We start from the raw sequence: 11,502 nt of genomic DNA, 5'->3' as shown, positions 1-11,502 counted from the left end.
TCGGTGGCTCTAGCTCAGCCAGCCGCATTCGAATGTTAATGTTAGCTGCTGTTGCCAATGCAGCTGTAAAAAATCTGTTGCAAGCAACGCGGCCCACGGCTAAGCACGGAGCTCGTGGCGAGGCGCTTACGTTGGGCATGTCAATAAAATTGAAGTGCGGCAACTGTGAAACGTTGGTGGAGATGCTGATGGTGATGGTGTTGGTGACTGCTGACGCTGACGTTGACGGTGACGGTGCTGGGTGATGGTGACTGGAGACTGTTGACGACTGGTGACTGGTGACTGGTGACACTGACTGTGACGGCGACTGGTAACGGATGTTTGCACTTTACGCATGGCACATTTGGCTTTAATGCGGCATAATCACCAAACAATTTCATTCCTCACACTCGCAGCCGCAAACGTCATTGTCATTGTCTTCTGCCCGTTTGCCTGTTTACTGTTAGCTTTTGGCTGTTGGATGTTGGCTTTTCTGCAAATGTCAACAGTTTTGCAGGCTGCACGCACAAACATGCCAAAACGCATTCGAAGAGCAATTCCCCCAACCACATTCACACTTACCAATGTGTGTGTGTGTGCGTTTGTTTCGGGTCACTTAAGTTTTATGTGGCGAAACGCGTTACCAAATTGCGTTCAAATTGCGCACACAGATAACAGTTTTTCATTACGGCACATAAAAGTGTTTGCCAGCCTTTGTTATTGTTGTTGTCCTGGCAAATTGCTATGCCAACACGTGCTTCACTTTGCAGCTCATGTCAGCAGCGAGACAAAGCGACATCAGAGCAACAGGCGCTGCGCTGTCCAGCTTGTGGCAGTAAAACTTGCCCCAACATACTCCACAGCTACCCCAAAAGCCCCAAAAGCCCCACATTGCCCTGCCTGGACATTACTGTACATTTCCATTCCGTCGGCTGTACTCGATTCTCATTCGTCAGCATTGTCACATAAGTAGCTGATGAGGCTGCTGCCGCCGCTACTGCTGCTGCTGCTGTTGTGGCCCAGCACTTAACCAAGAATTAGCCCCCAGAATCTGCCTATAGCCTGTTATATGTTGGCTTTTATAAGCACTGGCGCCAGTTGTCATTATAGCCAGTTCGTCAGCGTCAGACAAGTTAATTTTTCAACTGCCTAAGCGGTCGGAAGTGACTACTCGACTTCCGCATACCCACCCTGCACTGATTTAAATATGTCGCATATGATGTAAGAAGAAAAACCACAATGGCGATATTTTGGTATGCTAAGGCCAAGAGAGATTGATTGTCGCTCGAGTCAAGTGTTTGTCTCTGTATAAGTGTTTTTGTGTGTTTATGTGCGTGTGTCTGCTTTGCGATTTGCGTGCGCAAACTTCTGTCTGGTCGGCTAGCTCGCGATGGCTGTAGCGTGCATTTAGGCGCTGACAATGAGCAACTTTTGTGCTTATCATGCGTGCAAGTTTCTCCGACGTTTTAATTGAAAAATACTTAGCAAACTCTTGTCCTCGTTTTCCTGGCTGTCGTAGTCATAGTCGCCGTCGCCGTTACCGTCGCACTCAAAGTCAGCTTCAAGTTCAAGAGGGTGTCAAATGACAAGCACTTCAATTGTAGTTGGGAGCCGAGCCGTTGCCGTTGCTGCTTAAGTGCACTAAGGTGTGAACTGCAGCCGCTTGCCATGGTAACGTCTGTATGATAGCATTACCTCTAGTAAATAAGCCCAACTTGATTTTAATTGCTGGCTGAAGCAGCTTCAACGACTCTCACGAAGACTTCAGCCAAGACCCGAAGCCAAGAGTCCACTAAAATTGTCCCAGTAACCTAAAACACGGGGTAGACTAACTTTAAAAGACGCTCATTCGCTTTCTCTCTGTCACTCTCTCTCTCTCTCTATTTCTTTCTTTCTACTTTTTTCTATCTCTCTTTGTCTTTTTCTCTATATTTATCTCTCTCTGTCTCTTTCTCTCCATTTATCCTTCTTTTTCTTGCTACGCTCTTTAGATTTGCTCTTCTGCAGTGGCTTTTGCTGCCGTTGGTATTTTTAATTTTACAAGGATTATGGCAAGCATTTAATTTACAAGACTTAAACACTGCACTAACGTAAGTGAGCGCATTGTCTGTGTCTGTGCCTGTGTGTGTGTGCATGTGCGTGAGTGTTTAGTCAACGTGTGTTCAGGTTTGACTCCGCTGTGGCCGTGGCCACGCATCACGTCCAGTTCATGGCTGGTTGCACGTTTCACTCTTTCTTATTACGCGCTCGTAAAAAGAAACTGCTGCTTGGAGCGCTGCTCTGTGCTCTGGCTGCGAGAAATATTTCCATTAGTTAAGCATGCATATATATATATATATATACATACATATATATATACATACATATATATATAAATGTCCTGTTTGTCACTGTAATAAAGTTGGCAACTTGGGCGTTCCTTGATGTTAATCTTTTGGCCGAGCGCTAACATTTTGACACGCACGTGTCGACAAAAATTGCCGTATAAATTTTTAAGTGATTAAAAAAGTGCCCAACACATACACACACACACACAGACATAGACCCATCCATGCACACTTAAATAATGGGTGGCAGCATGAGAGAGACAATAAGCGAAAGCATTTAAATGCGCGCAACGTGCAAAATATAAATTGTTGTCGAGCTGAGAGGGCCGAAACCAATTGAAAGTCAAATGCCAGCCACTAGCCGCTTATCAGCAGCTGAAACATTTGGCATCGGCATACAGCATCCACGTTCCACACTCCACACTCGGCATTTGTTGTATTTTATTTTCACTCTCCACTCCGCTTCGTTTTCTTTCGTTGCGTTCTACACGACGCTCGTTCGTCATTTCACTCGTATTTGGCGCTTTCGTGAGGTTTTCGTTTCAATGCTCGGTTGCCAGCAATCAGTTCGAATATGTCTTTCGTGCGGCTCGGTTGGGTAGTATAACGGAGTCTCTTCGCGGTCCTAGCGAGTTCGGTCTACTGGGAACAGTCAATCAACAAAAGTAAACAATAACCATTGCAATTGCGAACATTAAATAACATTCTAACGCTCGTCCAATGTCACATCACATTGATTAAGTAGTAAATCAAAGTTACTGGAACTTAACAGAAAATCTCTTAGATATTTGAAGCACTAACACTATTTACCGCCTTTAATGGACTCACCGTTAGTTTACGCTCCCTCTCAAGTTTCTTAGAAATTTGCATTGATGAACTCTGGCACGATGCGCGGCCTGAATGATAAGAACCCAAGCATAATAATCATCGATATTCAAAACCCTTAAAGCAAAGCAGCAACAACAACTGGCTTTAGATCCCAGCGTCAGGACCAGACAGTTTGCTAACCTTTGATCTCTCGGTCTGTAGCTGCGTGTGAGTCTGCCTCCTTTTCTGTGCGTTAGCGTTTTGTGTGTTTATGTGTAAAAGTGCGAGAAAGCGCAAAATAAATATTAAAAGCAAGACGTGCATGGATTAGAAATCATAACCAGTCAGCACCGATAACAACACCAGCTGAAATAAAAACAATAAGAACAACGACAACGACAACAACAACAACAGCAACAACCCGTTGCGGTAACTTATTGAAACAGCTCGGAAAAGAGGTTAGTGTTTGTGAGCTTAGTTCAATGTGCCTTGGCCGCGTTTTATTTCGCCTTTCAGCTAAGTTTTTCTCGCCCCACCTGTCAGACTCCTTTTGTGCTCTAGACAGACGCGCGTTGACGCATAATTTATGCAGACTTCGCTCTCATCTCGTATCTCAGGTGAGAGTGCTGTTGTCCTTTTCTTGTATTGTCGTTCTGAGTATTTTGGTTAAGTACTGCACAATATCGTACACCTGAACCGAACCAAATCGACATCTAATGCCCACACATGCAGCAGTTGAGACTACAGCCGCACGCATATCTCCACGTGGCCTAATCATCATGATTTATGGCAATCGAAGACGGCTCTGGGCACCCTGGCGTCTGCTGGTTGCTGGGAACTGGCTCTACGCGCTTGGTTACCTGCTATTTACATACACATGTTGGTTCACAAATTCCGTCCAACTGGAAACTAAATAATTATACGGCATTGTCCCGGCACCAATTCCTGCCCTTCTCTTGACTTCAAAGTCCCCAATTGCTCTGTGTTGTCGCTTAACCAAAGACCTGCGGGGACGTAAGTCTAACGAACATTTATGCTTGTGCAGTTGTTTATGCTAAGCTCGAGTTATGTGCCACTTAAGAGGCGTGGCAGCTATAGAAACCAGTTAGGACACATTTGCCAGCCGCACTCATACGCCATGTGGTACATACTTGCTTGGAGTTCTGTGTAGGAGCAGCAGCAGCGGCAGCAGTGGTAGCAGCCGATGTAGCCGCATCCTCATCAAGAATGAATTAAAAGTTATTTTAAATTCGTGACAGTCGCCTAATTTTGTATGTCGGCTGCGTCAGCTATGCCCACGGGCTCTGTGTCACGAGCGTTGCATGGCAGTCAGCAGCTGACACCTGCCAGACAGCCTGCTAGTTACATTTGAAACTGAATTACTCACACACACACACAAACACACACTGTCAGAAGTCAGTTGGAGTGAATTAAATTTCAAATGTTTCTTAATTTACTTTTTTGGTTTTGCGTTGACAGTTCAAATTGCTATAACAAATTTTCTAACGTTACGCATGCCACTCATTCATTTCACTTTGCAGTGCCACGCGCGCACACACTTTCTCACTGGGGGCGCACATGCATAAGTGAAATATTATGTACAACTGTCGAGCTTGCTTTCTGATGTTTTTTTTGCGCTTTTTCGCTTTTTCTTGTTTTTTTTTCCTTTTTTTCTTGGTGAAAATAAATGAAGCCATTCGAGCGCAATCAGAATTTCGCATTAAAGCGTGCCACACACGCATTGGCATTGCGAATTGATGACAGCAAACGCACAGCCATGTAGGATAAACAGCACCAGTTTGTAGATGGCGCCGAAGAGTTGGCTGTCGAAGAGTTTTGTGGCTGTTGTACGAGGCACACAGGGCAGGCTGATTGCCACAATCGAAAAAAAACAAATTCCAGCGATTGACTTTGCAATTGGGTATACGATTAAGCTGTGTAGAGGCACAAATAAATCATGAGAATCGCACCTTTCCAAGAGTCAAAGTAATGAATATTAAACAGATTTTTAAGCTAAGCCAATTTTGTATTTACTGATATTATATTGTTATAAGAAATACGTCATGTATTTCTCTGAGTGATGATCACCAAGTAGAAATATATTATGGAAAAATAAATATACAAATTATTTCAGAAATAGTTGTTTATAAAATCCACGCTTGAGAAAAAAAATTACATTTGGTATTCTGCACATTATCAGAAAATATTTATTTTTCTGCACAGCCTCTTCGCTTCGTTCGCTAATAATTTATTCCATTACGATATTGAAATTTGCTGTTTGAAAAAAGACAATGTATAAATAAAAACAGTTAAAACTGTAACTTGACCAGTAACAGGTGAAATTAATTTTATTTTTGCGTTAACATTTTTATACCATGATCCCATTAAAAATGTGAAATCAGGGTATAATGGTTTTATGCAAATGTGTGTAACAGGCAGAAGGAGGCGTGGCAGATCTCATAAAATATATATATTATAGATGAGGACGAGAAGCCGAGTCGAATGAGCCCTGTCCGTCCGTCTGTCCGTATGTGTGAACGCGTTGATCTCAGCATAAGAGTCAGTTGTAGTTCCGTGTATAGCACGCGCATATCAAGTATGTTTCAAATATTTAATATTTAATATCGATTAAAACACGATCGAAATGCGATACCGGCCCCAAATTCTCCCAAATTCTTAAAATTTAAGTTCATGAGAAATAGTTCCATTATGTGAAGGCGTTTGCATATCTACTAGGCCAATAGAATACGTACGCGTTTTTCCTATGCCTGTGCATTCATACATTCAAATGCGTGTATTATTCGCTATGCAAAAAATCGATATTTCGACTGAATACTGCTTTAATTATCAGCTGCCACTTAACTTCAAATTTGCTACTACTAAAAGCAGTGCAGTGGCGAGGCTGGTTGATACGCGTTTTGTGGAAGTTGTGGGTTCGAATCTTGCTGTGGTAATGCCGGTTTTTATTTGTTTTTATTTCAATACTCGATACAAACTATGAAAAATATAAAAAAACGCAGATAGGACTGGGATCACAGCATCTCCTAGTCAGGCACCCTGACTAAAGTTTTCTTACTTGTTTATACTCTGAACCCATTGGGAATATCCATTCCCATGAACGCAGCGATCTGGTAAACCACAAAAGATTCAGACTTGAAATTTTTAATATACATTCCACAGTGCGATCTTATTCCTTTTTCAATGATCTACCGTTAATATCCAATTAAAATATCCAATTGACTATCCTGAACATTAAGATGAAGAAATTATATCTAGAAGACAGGTTATTTAATCAAGAAACGCATAATTTGGAACATGTTCAAAGGGCTCAGCGTATCTCCTAGTCGAGCAGTCTCGACTAGTGCGTGCTTGCTTGATTTCAACAGAATTCACGATTTGATCAATGAAAATATTAAAAAAAACGTTTTGGTTCGGTTTGATTTTAATTGCTTGGGTTGAGTCCCTTTTTGCTACGTTGCCACATAACGTGGCGTGCAGATGATGATAATGCCGTAAATTAAGTTGCGTTCAGCTGCCATAGCATACTTTTCGGGCAGAAATCAAGCCGTGTAGCGCTTGAGAACTTAGTTAAACGAGGCGGAACAAGTGGCTGACATCAATTTGTATCTGTTTCTCTATCTGCAAATGTATTTGTAGCTGTAGTAGTTTCTGCTGCCGATTCCCGGCGCCCATTTGCTCCTAAATTTGTACATTTGTGTTTGGTACCGCTTAGAACTTGCAATTAACTTGAAATGCAAATACAATTACCACGATAAAAGTAAATAAATACTGGCACTTGAGCAGCTTTTCTGGCACTCATTCGGCAGCTGTCTCAAATTAAAATTAAACGTAGTGCAACTTAATAACAACTTCTGTGCAATGCCCAACGGAAACGGATGTGTGACAACAATTTCGTTTTCTTATTTTGCTTTGTTTGATTTTTCTTTTATTTTTTATTATTTTTTGGTCTTTGGTGGCACACTTTGGCGCTGCCACAAAAAATGCTTCAACAAAATGAAATTAGTGTCAAAACGTTGCAACTTCAACTGGTTCTATCCTTGCCCAGTCCGCGACCGGGCTGTCAACTAGACGGGCCATTCGCACGGCAAGGGCCATGCCAGTGGGCAGCTCTTGTATTTTTGGCGACAGACAGACGCCGTGAATGACGACGCTGACAGCGAGTGATGGCCAAGCATCTAGCCTGGCCCGGTAAAGTGGGCGTAATCGTCCTGCTCGTTATCCAGACAGCCGGCGGCATTTCTACAGAAAAATTGTGCCTTCTTTGTTGTAGTTAGTGTTTTTGTTGCTGTTTCTATGTTGCCATGGCATTTTTAGTTGATTAGGGCAGGAATGCGAAATAACAGCTATGGGATGAGCTCGTTAGTCACTTTCAAGCACTTTCAAGTCGATAGTGATATACCTTATCTTCTTATAATATATATCATTCGTAGCTATTAGCTGTTTCAATTGCCTCATTCGACATGTGCATTGCAGTTGCATGTTTGTTGCCTGCCGCGAGTTGCCTAAGCAACCCTCTCAGCTCTTGTATTTGTGAGTAGCTTAGTATAGGGTATGCAACGCAGTGTCGTAGCGCTGAATGAATTTGATGTAGTGCTTGCAAAAACAGCAGCAACAAGCATCATCGGGATGCGCGACAACAAAAAATAAAATTTATTCATTGGCTGAGGTGGGCTGGTGTTTTTCCCTTTCGCTCTCTGCAACTTGTTTACCGGTGGGTTCTTTTTATGTGCGGTCTCTTTTTGTTTTAGCTTGCACTCGGTGCTTTTGCCTACAAATTGAATGGGTTTTGGACGCAAGTGCATTGCCCTGCCACAAAAGCAAGAAAAACAGCTACAATGGCTTGGATGAACTGGATTGTGGACGCAAGTAAATGAAGTGCAGGACTCACGGCCGGTCTGGCTAGCAGTGAAATGTAGAACGTGGTCAGGCTTTGATTAACTTCAATCAACTCTGGGATATCTATTCAGAATTAAAATTTATTGCCAATTTGCGGCAAATTCGATTAAGCTTAAGTTCGCGAGCACAAAAGCAAAGCAAGGCAATGTGGAGCAGGGCACAGAACTGAGACAGAGAGAATTGAGGCGTAGTCAAGCAGGAAAAACACTCAGCCGGACATGAAAGTGAGCCTGGGAATTTAAATTCCAATAGATAAAGACAGAAAGACGGCCCAGCAGGGCAAACAGGGCTGAGGCTGTTGCCTCAGACTGTAAGTTGAAAAGCTGTTGAAGTTTATTGGAAAAATATTCAAATCACGTGGGTGGTCTCAGCTCATCGGCTGGCAGCCAGCAGTCAGCAGCCGAGTGATAAAAACGACAAAGAAATTACTTATAGATTGAATGAAATTGTCTGGGCCCAGCTAGGAACCAGCACCACTTCACCGACTGCCCGAATTGCTTTGCTATATTTTTGATCAATTCAAATGCTAAGGCTAAGACAACGAAATCTCTAATGGCTGCGCCTAAGCTCCGGCTTTAGAGTGCAGGGCCTTGGAAGCTCGAATAAATGTATTTTTAGCTAAGCTAAGTAATTAAAATCACAGTCAGCCTGCCGCGCCATGCGAATGGCTAAATGATGAGCTGAACAACAGTCTTAGCCACTCACAAAAACTTATCTAATAAGTGTCAGTTGGGCCGTGACAACGGGCCCAAACAGCAACAAGGCCCAAGCTGACAATATGGCCAATACACTCGTAGCTCCTATTAAAGTGCTGCGGCTGCGGCTGACCTGCAGACTTGTGTGTTTCCAAAAAGTTTTACTTTCAGTTGAATTGAGGGATGAGGATGAATTCTATCACGTTGAGGGCGTTGAAAAAATCAATGGCTATAAATCGGTTGACGCCTGCTTTGGCTTGTTTATAGCGGAGCGATTTATGCGTCGCATATTTATTTATGTACAATTTGCTGGTTGCTTTAAGGCCGCATTAATGCCCAGACACCAAAAGGGCCGACTTCTTCTTCTTTCCCACTGTAGCAGTCGTAAATTAGCCGCAGCAGCCAGCAACAAATGTAAATAGTTCAATAACAAAGGCAACACCAATTCCAACACCAATAACAGTAACAAGCAAAGCGAGCCACGACCTGAACCCTGGACCAGGCTCAAACGCTGTCTCGACCCTGCAATAACAAGCTGACATGTTTTATTTATGGAGCAAACGTAGACGACAAACGACAAGCGAGCAGCGACTAACGACAATCGACATGGAGTAGCTGTTAAAATTGTTTTAATTTTCTGTTCGTAGAACAAGAAAATGAACAAGCAGCTGTCACAGTCGCAAGCTCAAGCGTTAGAAAGCGATGGCAGCTTAGCTGTTTTATGGCCAAATATTGGAAAATGTGCTAGAAAAAAGGAAAAGGAAAGGGGTGCTTATTAAATAATAAAATATTTAGTCTCTTTTTATTTTAATAACTAATTCAATTTGAAAAGTTTACGAACACTAAAATCATGTGAGGCCTTTAAACATCATATGAATTGTGTGCTTTACTAACTAGTGTTGTTATTGTTGTGCTTTTATACAGCAAAATTGTTAACATGACAACGCAAACAACTTGCAGTTGCTTTTTTCATGAACATCGACATTGTTTTGAAGTACTTTAATGGAATAGAAATTTTAGTCAAATTGGATTTTACGAACTATTTAATTTGTAATTAAGATGTGTGTCTTTTTAAATAGCCACATTACTTAACTTTCGAAATATCCTAATTGGTAACAGAAATGACAGTCTCGACCTTTGACATACAATTGCCCTTGCAACACTTGCAGTTTTAATTCATTAGCAAAAATACTATCATTCATTTATTCAATAATTTGAATTATTAGTGATCGAAGCTTTAATATATCCACTAATCACAATTTTGATAGGATGTTACAAAAAACATTATTTCTAGCTAATATTTGAATCTTTCTTATTGGCTGAATGTAGGTGACATCTCCGCCCAAAGCGAGGGGCGTATGGCTTGCTTTAATAAACAAACATGACTATCGACGTCGCCTATGGCGCTCTAGCTGCTAAGTAATGTTCTTGTTGATGTTATTTTTATTGTTGTAACTGTTGTTGCTGCTGGTTAAGTGACCATCGGGCAAAACACTGTTCGACCCGTTGTAATAATTCAATTGCGCAGAGCACAGCGCTAGCTAGAGCCAAGATTGATGGCGTGCATTGAGAGTTGCTTTTGGCGACATTTGTGTGACGTGTTGCCAGCTTCTGCTTGAATTATGTATATGGGGAGTGTGCCAGTTAGTGTGTGAGTGTGTTTGAGTGTGCGTGTGTTTGCCTGTGCGTTGAGGCGCAAATGTTCAAGCTGCAAACTTTGTCAACTTTGCGTAACAAAAAGAAAAGAGCGAAAAAAAATAAACAAAAAGCCAAAGAAAGAAAGCATAGACGAAGGCACGTAAAGCACAGGCAAAGTCAGCACTGGATTTAACTTAGCTTTGAGAGCAGCACAGCCATTGCCTTCGAATCATACTTACTTATACACACTGTCAGGCAGCTAGCCTATCGTATCCTAGCCTAGCCTAGCTAAGCATTTATACGCATTAAAGCGACAGCCAACTTTTTGACCAACTTTGCCTCTTCTTTGGGTAAAGTTATCAAAAATTCCACTTGCGCCGTGAATCAAGTGCCATTTACTGATTGTACGACGGCGACAGGCACTGACTCATAGTCATAGTCGCTGGTTGGGTGGCTAGCTCGATGGCAACAGCAGTCGGCGAACAGAAAGCACCTCTTAATCCGCTTCACATTTTATCAGCTCCCTGACACTGCTTCAGTGTATTAGTGCGTGTGTGTGTGCATCTATATCTGTTGTGATCACGCGCATTCATAAGTTGCCTAAGCCTGGCCCGAAGCGCTTTTAAGCGCTCTTAGCACCAAAACTTCCCGCTTCGAGTGTGTTTCCGCCCATTGCTAACGCCTAATGTCACAACTAATCCCTTAACTACAACATTGACAACTGGCGCACGTTGCCAGTTCGCCTGGTTGCCCAGCCATAATGAATTAATCGAAGGCTTGCAGCACATTTATATTTGAGACACGGCATCCGACTGTTCAAGATTCAAAATTGATTTAGCTGCAGCCGTAAATTAAAAAGATTTTTAAAGGCTTTATTCCAGCATGAATTCTAGGCATTTAATATATATTAAAGTTACTTTTATAAATATTTACACATATAACAGCGAAAATGTTGTATTTATTATTATTTAGTTTCAAGTAATATTTGTAGTTCTTTGGTTTTAACCATATTTATAAATATTTTATAAATATTTTTCGTTACTTTCGATATGTTTTCTTTCCTTCATAAGTTTTGTTAAATTTTGTGGTTTACATTTAGATTGTGATATTCAATATTTACATATTTCCAAGGCAATTGA

The 11,502-nt window shown here is 41.8% G+C and overlaps 1 protein-coding gene across 1 annotated transcript in view; it reads left to right on the top strand.

Annotated features, from left to right (window-relative positions):
• The first annotated feature begins 2,783 nt into the window (after positions 1-2,783).
• LOC111595891 overlaps positions 2,784-11,502 on the top strand; it is a 58,454-nt gene continuing 49,735 nt past the window's right edge. The window contains exon 1 of the mRNA XM_023309830.2: positions 2,784-3,571. The gene's annotated coding sequence lies outside the window, so the exon portion shown is untranslated. The remainder of the gene's footprint in view (positions 3,572-11,502) is intronic.

The sequence above is a fragment of the Drosophila hydei genome, unplaced genomic scaffold, assembly GCF_003285905.1.
Source record: "Drosophila hydei strain 15085-1641.00,03,60 unplaced genomic scaffold, DhydRS2 tig00000063-arrow-pilon, whole genome shotgun sequence".
NCBI lineage: Eukaryota > Metazoa > Arthropoda > Insecta > Diptera > Drosophilidae > Drosophila > Drosophila hydei.
The sequence above is the reverse complement of the archived record's forward strand: the minus strand, read 5'-3'. Positions and strand labels throughout refer to the sequence as shown.